The sequence below is a fragment of the Lissotriton helveticus genome, chromosome 11 (genome assembly GCF_964261635.1).
Source record: "Lissotriton helveticus chromosome 11, aLisHel1.1, whole genome shotgun sequence".
In the NCBI taxonomy this organism is placed as follows: Eukaryota; Metazoa; Chordata; class Amphibia; order Caudata; family Salamandridae; genus Lissotriton; species Lissotriton helveticus.
The window spans coordinates 859,360,751-859,382,054 of record NC_136072.1 but is presented as its reverse complement, the minus strand read 5'-3'; the positions used below and the strand labels follow the sequence as shown (position 1 = coordinate 859,382,054).

Genomic DNA, 21,304 nt, shown 5'->3' with positions numbered 1-21,304 from the left:
TAGTCATTGTAAAGTCATGTTTAACATGAACATTCTATATGCCCTACTATTAAATACCATGCACCCTGCCTTATGGATGATAAGGCCTACATAGGATGACTTATTTATCAATATTTAAAAACAAAGGATTTGACCTGTCAAAATGGTTTGTGTTGACAGTTTGAAGTGCAGGTTTTACATACCTACGTTATGGTAGTCCTAAAATCACACTTACACTGTCACTGTAGTGGACAGCACAGCAGTAACCGCAGATTAGTGAGACTAGTTATATGTCTTGTGTGCATTTTGTTGACATATACTATGGACTTATAGGCAAGCTATGTATGCAAATAGGGAGTACCCTAATGTTATCATGCTGAAAGGAGACGCACAGGCCCTTTACCTCTGGTTAGCAGGGGTATAGTCCACAGAGTTCTACAGCCAGCAAACCATTTATGGCGAATAATATAGGGGGGTACACCATTCAAAAGAAGGTTGTTTACTACATTATTCAATTAAGGCCTTCCAAATGTTTGGAAAACATTAATTGCTAAATAAAGAAAATGGATTCAAGACTTGAGTGGCAGGAAAAAGTGATGTCATTTAGTTGATGCAGACTAAATCAGCGTTCTTAAAATAACAAGCATTTACAATGCAATAGGTCTCGCAGTTACACGAGTTAAAGCTATTGGCATTGTAAATGACAATGCCTTTTATTTATGTTATTAAAAAGAAAACAAAGATAAAAGGCATTGTTATTTGCAATGTGAATAGCTCAGCCTCGCGTAAATGCGAGACCTATTGCATTGCAAATTATTGTTTTGTATATAATCCTAAAGTTGTCAGTTAAAAAGAATGGAATAAAATGGGGTGAACCTATATGCTCAGGATCACACATATTGCAGAGCAGACAAATTAGAATTTGATGCAGTTTTCCAAGACATGCATTTCACAACACTCTTTATTCTTCTCGATTGACAGAGCAGACCAATGCTTTTGCATAGCTGTGTTTCATAATGACAACAATACACCTGTATAGAAAGAACACGATTTCAAATCTTAACATTCTACAGATATATTTCTACAAATGAATTACGCAAACCGAGTGCAATTCAATAGCTCGATCATCAAAAGTAGAAACGTGTGTAAAGATCTTCAGAATGAGTATGTGAGGGGATTAGATTGCAATGCACCTCTCCAAAGAACATTAATCAGTGCAAGGAAATATCGCACTTTACTGCCTTGTCAACAGCGCTGCCCTCCAATGACTCAGCAGCACAATGACTTCACAATATGTGCTCAGGAGCTATTTCCTCCAGGTAGTCAATAAAAGAAATGAAAGAATCCGTGCAGACACAGAAGGCTATGAAGAATGAAGGTCAGCTTTGGTGCTTGACATGCGCACCGTCTGTGAAACATTTGTTTAAAATGCTATATCGGTGGGAGCATGCAGTGCACATTTCAGAACAAGAAACCTAGACTGTGTTTCAGCAGCCCTATTTCACCTAGCAGGTTGTTGTACTTTTGGGGGGAAATTCACAAGAGAGAGAGTGGAGAGGGTGTAATGAGGTGGAGACCGAGTATGCTTGAGGTCAAAAGGCAAGTTCACGCATCCTGCGATCGGACAGACAGGATCTCAATCCAGAAATGCCTCAGCTGAAGTTGGAATCCACACTCACCGCTCGCAGGGCACACAAGACACATTTATATGTACACACAACGAAGTAACTATAAAACTACCTACGCTTCTGTGGCTAGGCACCGAAACATGGACCACAGGATAGGCGCGCTATATATGAGCTTAGTACAGAGGGTCTATGGCCTTTCAAACAAGCTGTCTGCGAGGAGCCGACGGCGGGAGGGAAAGTGAAAGAGCGCGGCGCGCGCTGTGTAACACCACCCTCCGGGGACAGGAGATGTGCACGCGTACGGAGTGCACATCTACTGTCCGTACGCGTGCACATCTCCTGTCTGCGCGTGCCATCTCCTCTCTCCCTTCGGCAGAGAAACCGGCAACTATAGGTCTCGCCAAGGCGAGCAGCGCATGTGCTGCGTTGCTAGGCGAGACCTAAAAACATAGTTATGGCCATCTAGTAAAAAGTTTCAGTTGCCTAACCCAGCCACTTCAGAGCTCTATGTGCAACCTGGAGGTAACAGTTTGATTCGATAGATGGGTGGAGGGGGCACTCACCATATCGCCGTCATTTCTATAAATCCATTGTCTCCAAGTTGGCAAAGATCAACAAGTCATATATAGCACAGCACTGCAAACACACAGGAAATCAGTGCGTAAGCACTGCATAAAGAGAACATTTCTATCAAGAAGTTTAAAAAGAAAGAGTTCTGCTTACAATATGAACAGGAACAAATGAAGCATGTCAAAATGTGCGTATCCAACTCACAATTTATGATGGAGCCCAGGATGTATAAAATAACTTGGCAATATCAACCAAGTTAAGTAATAACATATAGCTCAACTACTAAAGTAACAATTTCGTCAAAATTTCATAAAATGCTACAGAAATTCATCGGAGCTAGCTGGAGGATGCATAAGACGAACCTAGCAACAAATAGTAATAGTAATGTGTTATTCATGTCGCAGTTTATCAAAATCAAACATGTAGAATAAAACATAACCATGTCTAGGAAAGTGCTTTACATAAAGTTATCGTAAGATATCGAGCAACAAAATAAAACTAAACTGCATAGTGCAATCATTTTTCCAGGGGTACAGTTCCTCGTTCTTGTGGAAGTATTATTCAGAGAGCAACAAATGGGACCTCTAATTTTTGTTTTTAACAGGTGTTGGCGGCTGCTGTGGCGTTCAATAGTTTTTCAGCAAAATACATATATTTCACAAATCTCACAGTATGGGCGGTGTGCTCCACTTTAAGGCCAGCCATTATAGACTGTCTGCAGAAGTGAACACCTAATACATTGAACTGAGGTTTTAATAGTTCGCGCCTTTCATTCAGCAGATATGAACCTAGCAGGTTTTATGCTACATCACAACCTTAATGGAAGAATAAACAAACAAGGATAACAACTGGTTGAAACTGTGCAGACATGGTATTGGTAGCTGTAAAGCAGGTAAGGTGTATTCTACAGGTAGAGAGGGAGGGGTGAATGGACACATATGAGTTAGGATACACCCATGTGAAGAAAGTTAACAAATAAAACTAAATCAACTCTATTACCTAGATGTATTAGTCTCTAATAAGTGAAGATGTGAGGCTCTCTACCTTGTTAACAGCGTCTGAGACAGAACCTTTTTTTGACCTTACCAAACCCCGAAAAACCACAATGCTATGCAAACATACCATGTCATGACAAACACCATGTGGAGTCTCAATTGAAACACAATATAAAGGGTAAAACTAGGACTGAACATGGTTTGTTATGCTACTTTAAGGGATACCAAATTTGCTAAACAAAAAAAAATGACTACCTAAACTAGGCACTGACAAGTGTGGCTCCACAGCTGTTCTCTTAGATTTCTATAAAGCAATGCTCCATAATAAAGAAGTTTACTTTCCGAGACATGCCTAACTAATTCCCCACAGACACTAACCTTACATCCAGTAGGATTTAAAATTCCATTATAGAACATATACTCTTAAAAAGGCGGGGTTATTGCAATGATCTGGAGTTCATCTTCCCTATAAAAATATTAGGACCATTACATCCTACAAAAATATTAGGACCATCCTACATTAAAATCTTATCAGGAAGCTCTCTCTGCATTTAATAAATAGACAAAACTACACATCATTTACTGCTCTCCTGGCAGAAATAAGTAATTACTTGAGCTGTTAGACAAATTCTATCTCACTAGTAAGCAAATCAAGTTAAATCCTGTTCAATATTCCTTTTCTACCGATAATTATCGGACATCGCCCTAAGGCAGTGGTCTTCAAACTGGGGAACGTAAAACCCTGAATTCCGTGGATGCATACCCACGGGGCTGCAAATGAATCTGCAACTACTTGTAAATGAAGATGGCCTGGAAGCACAACTTAGTTTATTAAGCATGTTTCCAGGATGTCTTCATTTACATGCAGCAGTTGAAGTGCCTAAAAAAGTAGGTGAACTGTGATCCTGGGTGCCATGGAGCTGGGTTCACTAAGTGGGTTGGCAGTGTCCAAGATGTTGCTAAAATTAGCAAAATGTTCAGTAACTATCTTGCAATGTTTTTACTTTCATGTATCAGCATATGAAATAACGCTCAACTAAGATGTGGGAAATGTTCAGTTTTACGTTATTAAACCTCAATTGGCTAATGCAATTACTGCAAATCTCTACATGTGACCAGTCACCGAATTTAATGCAAGTTGGCGCAGTGGGATATAGCTGCTTGTTTGTTTATAGTGCTACGAGGTTCCCAGTCAATGATAGAAAGCACAGTGAATATGCAAGTCATTATTTATATCTATATATTTTTACTAATAATTAATCTGACTATACCTAGGAATACTTTTATAAGTGGCTATTAAAAGGACGCAATCCAGAACTCAACTGATAACATCCCCACATTACCTCTCAAGGAAAATACATCTTTGTCACTGTGAAGCACCAAGAGACTACATCAGTTAAAGCCAATTTTGGCTCCAAGCAGCCCTTATATTTGATTATAAGACAACTGCAAAATAAATTTCAGGCAGCAAGGCATCCGGATGAAAAGGTTGTTTTCTTCTTTAGTTTTTGGTCTCTCCCTCGGGTTCACAGCACAGATGTGTCCCCCTTCTTTTCATTGTCAGGCCCAGACATCTAAAAGCCAGCCTTAATCTTTAAGGTATGGTTGTTTAGGTTTCGCCCAAGACAGTGCATGCGCTGTTTCTAGCAAGACATTTTGTTAACTTAAACAGGGTTGGAGCCCGTCCATTGCATGACATTCGTTGACTTCACTGTCACCGTTACTTGCTGGCTCCCGATTGGTAAGCGCATGCTGATTTCACTTTCTCTTCACTGCTTCACCCTTTTTGTGGAGCAGGGACCATGTACTGATTTCTTTTTTTCCCTTTTTCCCCTATTGTTGTTTGGTTCCCTGTCCCTCACCCACAAATGTCATTGTTTGACCCCATCCATTATTGTTTGCTCTATCGGCATTGCTTTCTCATCTCTTCCCACATAACCACTTAACAGTCGTTGCTTGCTCCATCATTGCTTCATCCCTTTCCTCCTTCCCTCTCCCCATCCTGCACTGTGCTGTCGTTTTCTTTTTTTCGGCTGGGCCTGTGTCCTACCAGGTGTCACTGCTTGCCTCATTGTTGATGCCTACTGCTGCTTGCACTGTTGCGTCCCCTCCCCCGGACTGTTACGTGCATAGTGACACCCACCCCCATCCATCACCTCCCTCCAAGCCCATCCTTGCCATAAGTTTTGGAGGGGGCCAGGACATCAAAACATTTTGCTGTAGGGGCTCACAACAAAAAAAGTTAAGACTTGTGCTATGCAAAACTGAAAAATACATTTTTTCATCCCTGATGTCACAACCAGAAATATGAAAATGAGGTGCCTGATGGCTTGACCTAGAAACCCCACTTGCCTGATGATTAATGTGAGGATTGTGATGTAGTATTATATGGTACGGTTGTGCAACCTTATCATGTAATACACTCACAAAGCCGTCTGGGGTCCAGTCAGTCTCATTTGTAAAACCGCTAGCTCAACCCCCAGGGTAGCTTTGGCTTTAAACTGTAAGGCTTAAACAAAGGAACTTATGCAGCATTTAGAAGCAGCAAACAACAAAACCTAAATAACATAAAAACAATTTACACCAATTTATAAAAACATTTTAATGAATTTTTAGATACCAAGATGAGCAAAATCCACTAGAGGGTTCTGGAGATATAGATTTTTAAGTAAAACTTAAATCTCAGCTTTTTTGTAGAAAGCGCAAACAAGCATTAGTAGACGTAAAGTTTTCAAACTTTTGAAAAGTTTAAAGAGTTGTTTACGGCTACTCCAGCCAGAATTGGGCAACCAATTCTAACAGGGAGAAGGTAAGGGGGTGCCGTTAAAGAGTATGTGCACAGTTACTTATTCACCAAAAGCAGTCTCAAGTTAAATTCCACACTTTACATCAAGACTCCCGTAGACTGCAATGGAGTGCTCCTGATGCTGGCGATACAGGATGCTGAAAGAGATTGAGTGCTGTACGGTCGATAGCGGCCTTTCTGCGGTTACTCCTCGGCTCACAAGTTAGATGGGGCGACTTTGGTCACAGTGATTGGAGTCCCTCTAAGTCCTATTTGAGCCAGTAGAAGACCAGCTGCGACTGGGAGGCCGATCTCTGGACACAGCGGATCTAGAAATGTCCTTTGGTGAGGACTAGTGTCAGTCTTTGGCAACCAACCTACACTGACGACTCTCCTGATTACGGCAGACACAGATGAAACTTTTGAGTCCGGGTGAAAGTCTTCTTGGCTGAATGTTGGTGGACAGCGGCAATTCCTTGCGAGTGGCTAGTGACAGGCCAGAACGGGTGACTACAGCTTTTAAGGGCCAGGTGCTGAAAGGGGAGGAGGGGGTCATCAGACTGACCCTTTGGGTTGTGTATTCCTTGTCTGGGTTTGTGAGTGACAGGGCTGGGCGATTCCAGGAGACAGGCTGGGACAGCCCAGTGGTGAATAGAGAGATCTGCATCCAGATGGGAGGGAGGAGTGCACCTGGGAACTGAATAGGGCTGGGCCTTCCCTCTACAATGCTGGCTCCACCTCCTGTGGCTTGTCTGATGTCTCTGCCCTGCACTGTGAACGTAGAGGAGGAATCATGTCAACAGAGTGCTCCAGAGCTGTATCTTCCCTCCCCTGTGCTGGCTCCACCTCCTGTGAGGCATCTGATGTCTCTGCCCTGCACAGTGAAAGAAAGAAGAGAAAAGTGCTCAGGAACTGGTTTGGACTAGGCAGAGGCCTCTCTGGCTTCAGAGAACAAAGGATTTTGGGGTATAAATATTGGGACCCTGGTCCCAAGAAATTAGATCACTTCTGGAACAAGAAACCTTTCTGCCAAGGAGAAGAACCAAGGAAGCTGCAGGAGTTTGGACTGCCCCTCTCCCAGTGTGCCGTTTGCTGGGTTGGCCTGCAGTGGTTGCTTCATTGCCAAGGGAAAGGAGAAGAACTTTGTAAGGACTTTCATCTACAGAATATTCTCCAAGGGCTTGTGCTGTGCTTGCCTCCTGGTGAAGTCTCAGGGCCAAAAGACTTCACCTCCAGCTCCCTCCTGAATTTCCTTGCTGGGAATTCTGACTCCAGACACTTGCGTGCCACTGGGAGCTGGAAGTGCGACGCATCGAGAAGAAGCGTGTCGCCACCACAGCTGAAATCATCGCAACGCGGGAGAAGCGGGCCTTCGCCGCATCTCCCTGGAAGCGTGTGTTCATCGCAGCTGCCTGCTGTCGCATCACCGGAGCGGCATGACAACATCGAGAGAGTCGCCATCGCATCACCGGAGAAGCATGTCGCAGGGCCTGTCGCAGCTCCAAAGTACAGAGTCGTCGCAAGGCTGCCAGGGCGTCATTGCATCGCAGCATCAAGGGCGCCATCTTCTCGCATCGCAACCAGATCATCGCATCGCATCAAGGCGCCATCTTGCGCACCGCAACAGGCCCGCAAGCCGAGAATCTACGCATCACCTTCGCTCCGGTAAGGCTCACGACGAGTCCCCTACTCTGCGCAAGCATTGAGGAAGGACGCAACCGTTCCTCCGGATCACGGAACCGAGGCATCTCCCCTTTTGCGAGCCTTTTGTTTACTTTGCGTTACGCATCCAGGTACTGTGTTGACAACTTTGTTGCATTTACCAGCAACTTGAATTAAGAGACATTAATCACCCTTTAAGTAATCTTAAGTGTAGTATTGTGGATTTTTGTCGTTTGTGGTCTTGTGTTTAAGTCTATATAAAGAATACTTATTTTTATAAAAACCTGTGTTGTGTCCATCTGTAGTGTTATCACTGTATTACTGTGTATATTCACAAATGCTTAACACACTGCCTATGAGATAAGCCTGTCTGCTCGTGCTAATGACCTAAATAATCTCAGCCCCATCTCCAACCTCCCCCCTCCTTTCTAAAGCTCTTGAAAAAACGTGCCCTTCATCAACTGGACAAACACATTGTCTCCTTTCACCTACTTGACTCCTTACAATCCGGATTCCGAAAAGAGTGCAGTACAGAAACTGCCATACTAAGTATTGTTGAAGACATCCATCACTCCCTTGACAACGGTGAGACCGGCCTACTCATTCTCATTGACCTCAAAGTGCTCAAAGTGCTCAAAGTGAGATTTGGCTATAATGCCCCAGTACTTAAATAGTTTTCCTTTCTACACCACAGAACTCAACAAATCAAAATGTACAATTGCCTCTCTAACCCCACACCCGTCTCCCTAGGTGTCCCTCAGGGTTCTATTCTCTCAACCTCTTTATGGAGACCCTTACCTTCATTCTAAAACAAGCCGGTATCAACTACCACCTATATGCCGATGATACCCAACTTCACTATAAGATCATATCCCACTCTGCCGTTCTACACCTTAATGACACCCTGTCTAAAACCCAATCCTGGTTCCACTCTAACCATCTCAAACTTAACCCTAAAAAAAGTCATTCTCTTCTCTCCAAAAAACAACCCTCTTCCTATCCAAACATGGATCTCTGACCTTAATGCCCTCAACTGTCACCTCATCAAGCTCAGTAAAATCACTTGGCATCACCATTGACAACAGCCCAAAACTCCAGACCTACATAAAAAATTTGACCAAAGGAGCGCTCTTCACCCTATGCCATCTCAAGAAAACCAAACCCTTTATCCCAGCTGACGACTTTAAATCAGTCGTCCAATCACTGGTCCTCTCAAAAATTGATTATGGTAACGCCCTCTCCTCAGGAGCCCCAAAAGTTCACCTAGCCCCACTCAAATCTGTGCTAAACCTAGCGGCCAGGCTGATCACTGACTTCAAATGCTTCTACCACATCTCCCCAGCCCTAAAATGGCTGCCCATTGAAGGCAGATCCTCCTATAAGATGGCATGCATTACGCACAAAGCCCTTCACCAAAATGCCCCAATTTATCTTACTGATAAACTGAAGAAAGCAGGATGTACCCGACCGTTGAGAAGCACCAATGCCCTCCTCCTCATCCCACTTCTGATAAAAAAGAAAACCACTCAGTCTCGCTCTCTCTCTGGAAATGCCCCCAGCATATAGAATGTCCTCCCCAAAGACCTGCGCTGCAACCCCTCCTACATCAGCTTAAAAAAAGACCTCAAACTGCACTTGCTCAAGTAATATTGGGCCATAATCCTTTCTTTCCCCTACTTTTCCCTCCCCTCCTCTTTTCCCTCTCCTTCTCCCTACCTGCCTTACCTCCTAGCCCTCCTCCATCTCAGGATACCATATGCTACTTGAATACCTGTAGCATTTATTTCTATTTCTTATCTCTCTCGCTGCGCCATTTTGTTTATATGTATTTTGCTACTTGTTCTCCTCAATCAAACCTATGTTATCCCCATGATCTGAACAATCGCAATATGCCTGTCTGCCAGTATTATCTTCACTTGTGTAAAGCGCTTCGATACCCCCGGATCCAGCCAGCGCTATATAAAACCTTTAAAATAGAATAAATAAATAAACAGCCTTACAACATTTGGGAATGTTTGTGTTTACCGGAAGAACCGATGAAGACAATCCACCCAAATACACGTACCACGGTCTCTAAAGACACGCGCATTCCTTGCTCGTAGCGCGACCTGGATGCTGACTTTCGCTTCTGTGTGCATTGATTGAATAATTGCACTAAGCGCGACCACGATACATTTTAATAATTGTGTGTGAATTTGTGTTTTAAACTGCACGGATGCACTTTCATTTTAAAACTGTATTTGCACTCTACTGACCTCTTTGTGGCGATCCTTGCCGCCCCTGCTACCCCGGTCCACCGCAAGCGCTAGGCTTGTTTGTAGTGGAGGGTGCAGGGCGCTACCTTTCTTCCGGGTTCCCTCCTGTGCCGGGCAGCGATTGGTTAAGAGTGTGGGGAGGCGGTGCTGATCGCTAGCACGTCCTCTACAAAATACTGATGACACCTAACACACGCAGCGGTGACGCGCAGTGCCCGCGCCGAAGACACGCCTAAGACTAGCCCGTCCGTGCCAGGACGGGGCTCGGGGCTGAGGGCCATGTCTCTCAGGCTAGGCCTATACAGGTAATGTCACCCGACCAGCTTAAAGCACTGCGCCCCATGTTGCTTGATAATTGTACTTTACTTGTAATCCCACACACGGGGAAAGCTACCTACCCTCATTGCAGTTTCACAATTTCTTCCTTCCAACCCTACCCTCCGCGGAGATCAAGACATAGAAAGCGGCACATACAGCCCTGTCCAACTGACAAAAATGTTTTGTTTTATAACATCAATTGCAGCTCTTTGCACAGACATAAGCTGGACATCTTCAATTTGTTATTAGATGACAAACCAAGTGCACTATTCCTCACAGAAACCTGGTTACATGATGGCTCTGGTCCGGATGTGGCTACTGCCCTTCCTCCAAATTATGCAATTGTCAGGAAGGATAGAACCCTCAAAACTGGGGGTGGAATTGCTATTATCTACAACAAAACACTTAATTGCACGATCGAGCCACTAGACATTCCCGAGTGTGAAGCCGCATTTTTTCAAATTTGCTTGACTCCCAACTTTACGTTGTTTGGCATCCTAATGTATCGGCCTCCTGGAAACAGCACTAAATGGGCTTCTGAATTAGCTAAATCGGATCACCCCTTTTTTCTTGGCCTCTAAAAACTTCTCTCTTATTGGAGACCTAAATCTACATTTAGAGGACAGATTAAATACATCTTGCGCTAATTTGCTAGAAGATCTGACAGCGTTAAGTATCAATCTTCTTAACTCAGGACCTACCCATAGAGCAGGACATTTGCTCAACCCTTTATTTTCTAACCTCCCACAACTCACATGGCAGGACACCATCCCTGTATGCTGGTCCGACCATTACTTAATCAAATTTAATCTTAAACTACCTGCTACTTCCTCTAATCAACCTATGCTACCGGCTTCATCTAGGAAAAACTGGAAATCCCTAGATATTTCAAAACTTAACATAGCACTTAGCAAGAACCTACCTAATAAGAACCAAGGTATGGAAAGTATGGCAGCTGCTACCCAACAATGGCTCAGCAAGGCGGCCGAGTCATGCCTACCTAACCCAAATACCAAGGGTAATCGACATCGTCCCCCTGTCCCGTGGTTCAACGACTCACTTAAAGAGGAAAAAAACAAATGTAAGGTACTTGAAAGATTGTGGCGAAAAGATTTCGCTCCTGACAAGAAAAAAGGTACCAAACAGCAAGAAACCTTTACCATACCGCATGCAAGAAAGCACGCGCCGTGCATGTCTCTAATACCATTACGGTAGCTGAAAACAAAGCTAAAACACTGTTTAATACGGTCAAAGATCTAGCTGGGGCTCAAACTACAGCCCCGTCCCGCCCGCTAAATGAGAGGCAATGTCAGGATTTAGCCCAATTCTTCTCCGATAAAATAGATAACCTAATCATTGAAATAGACAGTAATAGCATTAACACCGCCCCTGAGGAAGAATGGGAGTATACCCCCACTGTTAACCAGACCTTACAACAATGGCCGCCCATTACAATCGATATTCTTAAATCTATCATGAAGACAATCAAATCCGGCTCTCCGCAGGATCCCATTCCTATCAATATAATAAAACTATTGGACACCCCTTCCCTTGAAATTATTGCTAACACTTTAAATTCGTCCCTGGAGCTCGCCACGGTACCCTCCTTATGGAAGCATGCCATAGTGACCCCACTTTTAAAAAAACCTACAGCAGATCCGGAAAAATTAGCTAACTATAGGCCCATCTTGCTCCTCCCAGCTTTTTCCAAATGTCTGGAAAGACATGTGCATTCTGCACTAACTCTATTCTCGGAAGAAAAGGCCCTTCTTCACCCAACTCAGTCAAGATTCCGAGCAGGTTTCTCTACGGAAACTGCTCTACTGGGAGTCTCTGAAACCATTCGTAAACTCCTCGACGACGGCCATACGGTTGCGCATATTCTACTTGACCTAAGCGCAGCCTTTGACACTGTGTCGCACGAAAGGCTGCTCACCACGTTAGAAAAAAATGGAATCCGTGGAGTTGCCTTGCAATGGATCAGATCCTTTTTGGGACAACGAACGTTCCAAATAGCATCATCTGCTGCGTGCTCTGGACATTTCAACGCCCTTCATGGAGTACCGCAGGGCTCCATCCTCAGCCCGCTCTTCTTCAACCTCTATCCTAGACCCCTGGCGGACCTAGTGGAGAAATCTGGACTTACCCTGATGACGTACGCAGACGATTCACAAATTGTCTTCTCGCTGTCAGAATCCCAATCATCATCTTCGTCCCTTCTCAAAGATGGTCTCCTGAATATCGTCAACTGGATGACAACTAACCAGTTGAAACTAAATGGAGACAAGACGGAGATTCTCGTCTTGGGTAAGCAGCCAGATCTCTGGAGCACTTCACACTGGCCTGCCCAGATGGGTAATCTTCCTACACCAGTTACCCATGCAAGGAATTTGGGGGTAATCCTGGACAATTCATTGTCCATGAAGCAACAGGTCAGCAAAGTAGTGGGCCTCTGTTTTACAATCATAAAATGGCTCAAAAAGATCCTTTGGATGCTGCCTATCTCCACGCAGAAAACAGTAGTCAATGCCTTAGTTACATCTCGGCTTGACTACGGGAACATCCTGTACCAAGGTGCAAACAAGGCAGTTACAAAGAGACTGCAGCTTGTACAGAACGCGGCTGCCCGACTTCTTTGTTATATACCTAAAAACACCTGCGTGTCCCCCTACCTGCGTGAACTCCACTGGCTGAGGGTGGAAAATCGCATCAGATTTATGACCCTAAACTATATGTTTAAAATCAAAGCAGGTATTGCACCCAAATACCTTCAGGCATTAGTTCACCCCTACTTCCCTAAAAGAAACCTAAGGTCTCAATCAGCTGCAAATTTCTGTGTGCCTAGATTCAAGCTCTCCAGGATGGGGGGGGGGGGGATCTTTTGCCCATCAGGGTCCTTCTATCTGGAACACACTACCACCCCATATACGAAAGGAGGAGAGTTACTCCAGGTTTTGAAAAGAAATAAAAACGTGGTTCTTCGACCAGTAATCTCGAACGACCTCTGCTGAACATATTCCATCCTTTATGCTGTGTTCTTAGGCGCCGGGAAACCCTTTTTGGGTAGCTGTTGCGCCCTACAAGTTTAAAAATAAATAAATAAATAAATCCATACTCGACTACACGATCATTACGCTCCCACTAATACCGCACCTTACTCACTTTCAAATAGAGTACACCACACTGAGCGACCACTCGATCCAACATATTGTTTTTAATCTGTCTCTCCCAAGATTACAAACTTCGTCAGCACAGGCAGGCAACTTCTACACAATAAACTCAAAACGCCTAAACTGGTCTAACGGAATGTCTCAGCAGTAGTTTATCATAATGAACGAACATCTCACTGAGGCCGTAATAGCAAACACCAACTGGATAAAATCATGGTCTCATTTTCTGGCAGGTCTACCAACCGTAGGGACAAAGGCACAACACAAGGCACTTCGCTCTAATTCACACACTGGATTATCAAGTGAGGTACACACATTACGAAGGGGCATAAAAATAACAGCTAGGAGGTTGCACAGGAACAGCTCTGACAAGCGGCAACAAACATTCCAGCAACAAAGAAAACTTTATCAAAAGAAGTTATGGGAGAACAAAAGATCAAGTGCACACAGTTTTCGGGTAAAACTAATACACAATGCGAGACAGTGTAACTCTAAGAAATTCTGGCTCACAATAAACCAGTTGAATCGGCAAAGGAACATTCCATCATCAAATGTACAGGAACAAGACTGGGCCAATTACATATCCCTGAAAATTAAAACACAGCATCACACTTCTGAACAGGCGCAGGCTATGCAGGACATCCAAAGCCATTCCCAAAGAGGTTGTTATCCAATCCACCTGCAACAACATTACGGATTACAACCCAGCTCTTCCAAGAGATCCCCTGTTTTAGAAGACGCTATAAAAAGCATAATAAACAAAAGTAAAAGAGACGGTGCCCCAGGGTCCAACGGTATCCCGCAAGTCGTCTTCAAATACTATCCACATTTCTGGAGCTCCCACCTCGAGAATCTATTAGCTGAATTTGAGCTTTTGAATCAAATCCCTGATAGTTGGCAAGGCTCTATTTTAACACCAATTTACAAAGGGGCAATAGATTGAACTTCTCGAACTACAGACTTGTTGCATTGCAGGACGTTGATTTAAAATAGTTAGCCACCTTGATTTTAAAAGATTTAGTCAAATGATCTAAAGACCTAAATCTGATCCCCATATTTCAGACGGGCTTCAGAAAAGGAAATGGCAAAATCTCTAACATTCTATCTATCTCATTAATAGAAGAAGAATGCAAAACAAATAAACAGAGCTTACACCTTTGCTTCGTTGACTTAAAAGTCGCTTTTGACAGCGTGGACAGGAAGTTATTGTGGGACAAATTACGAACATGGAAAAGTCCAGAAAGAATTTTAAAAGGATTACTCCTATTTTACACTAACACATGGGTTAGTGTGAAATTTGAAGACCGATCAAGGGTCTCAAGAAAATTTAATATGAACAGGGGCTTGAAGCAGCGCTGCGTGCTAGCTCCCCATTTATTTTATTTATTTATATCAGGCTTATCAGTAAAACTCAATAGAACCAACTCTCACTCCCCGCATTTGGGTACCTTAGCTCTTTTGCACCTTGCATAAGCTGACAACATTGTTAAACAGGTACAGGGCATAGCCAAAAAGCTATGGGTTGAAGGGAGATGGGAAGAACTAGAGGAGGCTATTGGTCATCCTGACTCTCGACAATTCTGGCTGTTAGTGTCCGAGAAAAATTTGGAACGTAACCCTCCCCTGGCCAACAACATTACATCATTAGAATGGTACAATCATTTTAATGAGCTATATTCTTTAGGTAATACTACCAATAGTTTTCGGATGCCCCCCAGCTTGGACGTCCAACAAAGCATAATTGTATTTAGCAGGAAAGAGATTATGAGCTCCGTAGATACTATTATACCTGCTAAAGCCCCAGGCCCAGACGGTATCCCAGGCGATCTCTTCCGCGCTGACAGGGCGAACTGGGCAACATACTCTATGAACTTGGCCAATGACATTGCCGGAGGAGGAAAGATTCCGAACTCGTGGAAGGAGACGGAAGTGATTCTAATCTTCAAAAAAGGGGACAGGTCTAAGCCCTCCAACTACCGCCCAATTAGCTTGATAGATTGCGCTCAAAAGGTCTTCTGTCGCTCGCTTTTAACTAAAATCCAAACCTGGATGGATGAGAAGAACATCCTCTCTCCCTTACAGGCTGGCTTTCGACGGAAGACCAGCACTATTGACCAGGCTTTTCGCCTTCTCTTGCTATATTGGAAGGTGGATGTGTTGGGCAAAGGCAGCTTATATCTTGCCTTTATAGACCTCAAAACCGCCTTCGACCTTGTCCCCAGAGACCAACTCAGGCAAACACTCATGAACATGGGAATGCCCCTCGAAATTCTAGAACCTTTGGTCAGGTTGCATGAAGATAACTTTGCACATGTGAGGTGGGGCAACCAGGTGCAACTTACCGACCCAATTAAGATCCGGCGCGGGGTACGCCAAGGGTGCGTCTTGGCCCCTACCCTGTTTTTCCTTTATGTCAACCAGATTGTCGACCTTTTATGTTCAACTACAGCTGATGCCCCTATATTGGAGAATCAGAAGATAGCTACTTTGCTTTTTGCTGATGATACCCTTTTGGTATCTAAAACTCCTATGGGTCTCCAGAAGTTCCTGGACAAATTCAAGGCTTTCTGTGATGCGAGGGGCTTGGTTATTAATACCCTCAAAACCAAGTTGATGATAATGAACCCTCGTAAATCCTTCAAACGGAACCTGGTCCTAGATAATGTCCCTTAGGAGAGGGTCAGCTCCTTTGAATATTTGGGCATAGTGGTCTCCGATAGCATGACCTGGAATAATCAGTTGAACAAGGCGTCCCTAAAATTCTCTCAGCTAGCAGGGGCATTGCGGCGCGTGATTTGCTTATCATATACAAATCCCGTAGCCCCAGCTCTTAAACTCTATAGCTCAAAGGTTGAGAGTAGTGTACTCTATGGGGCAGAACTGTGGGGTCTGGTGGACACAAGGACATTAACAACAGTTGAAAACAAGTTTTTTTAGAACTCTTGTAGCCCTGCCCCATAGCACCCCCCTCCTTCCTTTGAAACTGGACCTAAGAGTTAGGTCTATACATGACCAAGCGAGTCTGCGCCCTTGCTTTTTTGGTGTTGGTTGGTCACCACCCCCGACCTGGCCCCTTATGTTGCTGCTTTTAACGAACTGTCCGCCCTAGACAGGAACAAAAAAATTGGGTGGATTAAATATGTTAGCACTGTTTGGGCAGCAATTGGCCTTCCTAATGAGCCTGCTAGCTCCCAAGGACCAGCTGAAGCGTCAATATTGGCTATTGGTAGAACAGACCACCTATTCGAGGACTCGCCATGGTTGCTTAACTGATGTTTTTTTAGATATAAAATCCTCGAAATACCTTGAGAAATATCTTGATCTCATCAAAGTGCCTGGGGACAGGAAATTGTATACCCAGTTTAGATTTGGCTGCTTACCCATCAATGCCTTTATTAATCTTTGGCTAAACAACTTCAGCCAGCCCAAGGGATGCCCATCCTGTCCCAACTCAAATGAAACTGTGGGCCATGTTTTCTTTGCATGCCCAGCCTACGACAGACCAAGAAGGAATTGGGTGGTTCCACTATGCAGACAGTTGGGGACCCATAGCCATCTTGACGCACTACGGATTTTAAGATCAGATACGAGAGCATCCTTTGTATGTGCCATTGCAAAATTTCTCCGGCCGGTTCTGGGCCTTTAGGCGAAGGCTCCTGTCCACTTTTTCTTGTGCCAGGGACCAGCTGTAGTAAACATCTTACGAAACGAGGGTGCTTTAATCCCTAGGATCCTGTTTTTAACTTTCTTCTCAAAGTTTTTATCAAAATCTTTTTAAATTGAGGATATTGTTAGTCATTATTGAAATCACACCTTATTCCTCTTTTATCCTTTTTACTTGAGTACACACATAGAAATGCTGCATCATAGAGTTTCTCAGTGTTTACAATTCTCATTACGTGATACTTGACCATTTGAACCTAGTGTACTAAATATCTATTTGTACTTATTTTTACTTGTGTTAACTGTATCATTGGCTCCACTGCTAAGGAAGAATATGTGTGCATCTTTTATGGTTTTACAACCGAAATAAAGATTATGATGATGACAACATTGTTTCTTAGTTTGACCAAGCTTGTTCTCATAGGAATTCCACAAGACTGGTTATTATCCTAACAGCAAATAAACTAGAAATTAATTCAGCAGAAACTATGCTTATTAGCAACCGTCTAGCTCTTCCGTACAACATCCAGCTGGAGGGTAAACCCTTGGAGAATGTGTCAAGCTATGAATACCTGGGATTCTATATAGACAGTAAACTAAATTATTCAGAGCAGAAAATTACATGGCTCAACAGGCTAGTGCACTATCTTTTGCCTACAAGACACTGGCATCAAAATTGGAAGGCCCCTCATTTAAACCACTGTTGGCGGTTATAATGGTGAAACCTTTTCCAACTTACATACGCCAGCGTAGTCCTGCAAGGAAAAGATGCAAACCCTCCTAACATTCTAACTACTAGCATCTTTAAAACGGTCTTTCAGCTTCCTCAAATGACATTTCCAGCACAACTGCGTCTGCAATTTCGCTTACTGAACGAGACAGTGGGCAGATTATATTCATCGATAAAAGTTTGGTATCGCATAAAACAAAATTTGGTGGACTCAAGACTAAACAAGGCTCTGCGGCAAGACTAGAGAAAGGGACTAATTCATCATATGCGCGCGATTTGCACAACACACTAAAATCAACTTGCACTTTAGATCTCCGGACTAAGAACATGTCCATATCAACATTTAGGTCAAAAATTAACAAAGCCTCAAAACGTCATTCTCTTGTAGTAGACAAAAGCAATTCTAGCCAGAGATCCCACTCTTGGACAGTACTTAACAACTACAAAGTCCTCAAACCGGCAACTTACTTACATGACTTAACATTTTCAGCCCACTTAATAAAGAAAAAAAATAGCTAATGGCCTTGTGTTTTGGAAAATAGACCTCACTGGCAGACGCCCCTAGGTGGAAAAACATTGAATCAAAAATGTGTTGCGTGTGGATACCCAAAAGAAGATCTTATCCACAAAAAACGACATTCTGCACAAGTCACTTTATTAAGAAATGCATTTCTAGACAGAGTAACACGAACATGACGGTCGGCTATTATCAAAGGGCTAGATCCAACGGACCCTCAGATGAATTGCAAACTGGTTAAGTTCCTCTGCATACACGACCAGCCAGTGAAGTCAAAGCTGGAATGAGAGGGTCCACTCTCCGAAGGCTTGAGGTCCAACAAGGGAACATAAAGTGGACTGGTGTGCTACCTCTTCTCCAATACTATCCAGAACCAGAGGTAAAATTGTTGATAGTACTAACTTTATACAACATCAGACTTTTATGTCTCACCTCGTTAGCGCAATACCATCTTATGTGCAGTGTCGTGGATTTTACCAGCTCCTGGTCCTGGGGTTCAAGTCACACAGGACCTACCGGACTGGTCACCATCCACCAATAAGCCTTCACCTGGAAACTAGGGAGCACATCACCCCCACTCATATCTCCACTGGGTCAGTTACCCAGCCCACCTAGGGTACCTAGGGGCTACCACTACACACCATCACTCAAGAACTACCCTCCTTTTGGGGCCACCCACTACCAGGGACCACCCCTGGGTTGCTCACTTCCCCCCAGTTAACCTGGGGGGCCTGCCGGACACTCAACCCTACCACACCCTCCTCCCACCGGGGGAAAAGTTTCTCTGGATTCCCCACCATGGGAACCCCTGGGGTGTTACTATCCAGGGTAGAGAAACTTCCTGCCCCACCCTTCCAGTGGTTTTGGCCTGCGCCAATAGCAAGAAACTTTCAGTGGGGTAAGGATATCTGGGGCCCTTCTGTGGAACCCTCCCTGCCATTAAAAAGCACAGGAATCTCCCAGGAACCCTTTTTCTCCTGTGCCCCATAAAGGTCAATCCACCCCTACAACCCTCTCTGTGATGTAGGTATCAGTTGCTGTCCCCATCTCTTGAGGAGACACCCTCCTCATTCAGGTGTAGTGCATGTAGTGATAGGGTTCAAAGGTGTACAATGTGGCTTAGAACACTTGTACGCAATATTTTCCTGGAAAGCATCATCCCGCTAGCGCATGATAATCAACATTCAGTCATATCAATACAGTTTACCTTTAAACCATAATATCTACACAACATAATTGTGGGCGGGGCTTTCCTTTCACCTACTTCTAGTTCACATAACCAAAACGTTGAACCCTTCTCAGAGCCTTGCACCCTTCCATTTGCTCATTACTACATAGGTAATGTGTGGCAAAACTGGACTTAACAAATGCTATAAATGCGCACCAAAATGGGAAACTATGTATCCCACCGCTGCCACCAATGTTGGGAAACGAGGCAGCATCGGACTACATTTGTCCTTCACTGGGAACCAAACACCCAATTGTAGCACCCGACTCTCAGACAGTAGCGTTGCAGAACAGTCTGAGGTTTACTCAAGGGAGGTGGTGTGGGCTAGTAATCGCCATTTGCAGGTGAGCAGAGAAATAACACTCAATTGATTGTCCAGTCTGTACTTTGCGTTATAAAAGTAAGAGTACATTTATTAAACACAAACACTGCTCAATACTATGCACCAATTTACAAATAGACATAAGCTGTTTGAATTATTTTGTTACATTGCATATCTCCACCCCTCCCTTGGGGGGTGGGGTCTAGTACCACCACTTCCATGTATGCACATCAAATTGCCCGCACTGGCACCACCCCAGTGGCGACCCACCCCATTACCTCAACAGGCATTCAAAATGGGTACACCTGCCTTGGTGACACATGACCCTGACTGAGCATCTCCTACTGACCATAAAGTATGCACCTCTATATCTTAAGGGCTAGCAGTCTGGGGTCCTCACCTAAGTGTAGCAGCAAGAATACATGTTTACGCACACTTTAGAATGACTGTACCCAGCACATTTGGGTATCTTTAGAATGCATTGCAATTACAGCCCTTAAAGGCATCACAGATGAAATGACAGGATTACGCCTATACAGCCAGACACCCTAGCAGGAATGTCTGGCAACATAACCCCACTTGGCTGATGACTTCACCTTACATGTACTTCACATTAAACAGCTGAGCTTCAGTCCCTCTAAAAGAAATAACCGTTAGTAAAGGTGCAATAACACATCTTCACCTCCAGGGGATGCCCTTCTCCAGACATCCCTAACTTAGCCCTTCACTCCATAATGCACTTCTACACGCACCTCCAGCTGTAGAACAACAGTTCCAGCCAAGGAGGGGTTTTAATGCTGGCGGAGCAATTGAGGGGTTATTCTTTTAAGTTCATGAGACACCGAGGGTGACTTGTCTCTTCATGCTGGGGGTTGGGGAATACTGCGCTTCTCCAGCAGCGCCCCCCGGCACCTCTTCACCATTGAGGGTAAACCCCCTTCTCTGGGGGCCACAAGGAACCAAAACGGCAGATTTCCAAATGCCTGCATCTCCAGTCAGGCCCCCTCCCTTAAACAAGACTATTGAGGGAATCGGCAACCAGCAATATGCTGGAGCTATCCCCAAGGAGGTACTAGTCACTAACATTCTGAAACCTACGGGGTTGTCACAAAACAACAAACAGGAAGGTAGTATCACAACATTATTCTTTATGGACAACTAGGTTTCTTACCATTTAATTAACGGAAATAAATGTACAGGTTAAGTGAAGTTCTATAATTCAATTACTGAGCAAGGAGGATTTGAAAATCGTTCATGTTGTACCCAAGGGGATACTGAGGCAATGCAAACAACCGAGGAGCATCAACACAACATTTTCACAATCTATTCATCAAACATACTATTATATTGTTCAGCTTTGAAAATGTTGGTCTGCTGTCATTGCTACACAAAACACACCTTCTAGACAAGACTATGAAATACACCAATCAATCGATCATGAGTCTTCAAAAACCCTAAGGCAACTCTTTAAAATCAATACAC

The 21,304-nt window shown here is 43.9% G+C and overlaps 1 protein-coding gene across 4 annotated transcripts in view; it reads right to left on the bottom strand.

The window, feature by feature from the left end:
* TAOK3 (TAO kinase 3) overlaps positions 1 to 21,304 on the bottom strand; it is a 1,265,547-nt gene that overhangs the window by 1,232,253 nt on the left and 11,990 nt on the right. The gene's annotated exons all lie outside the window — the stretch shown is intronic.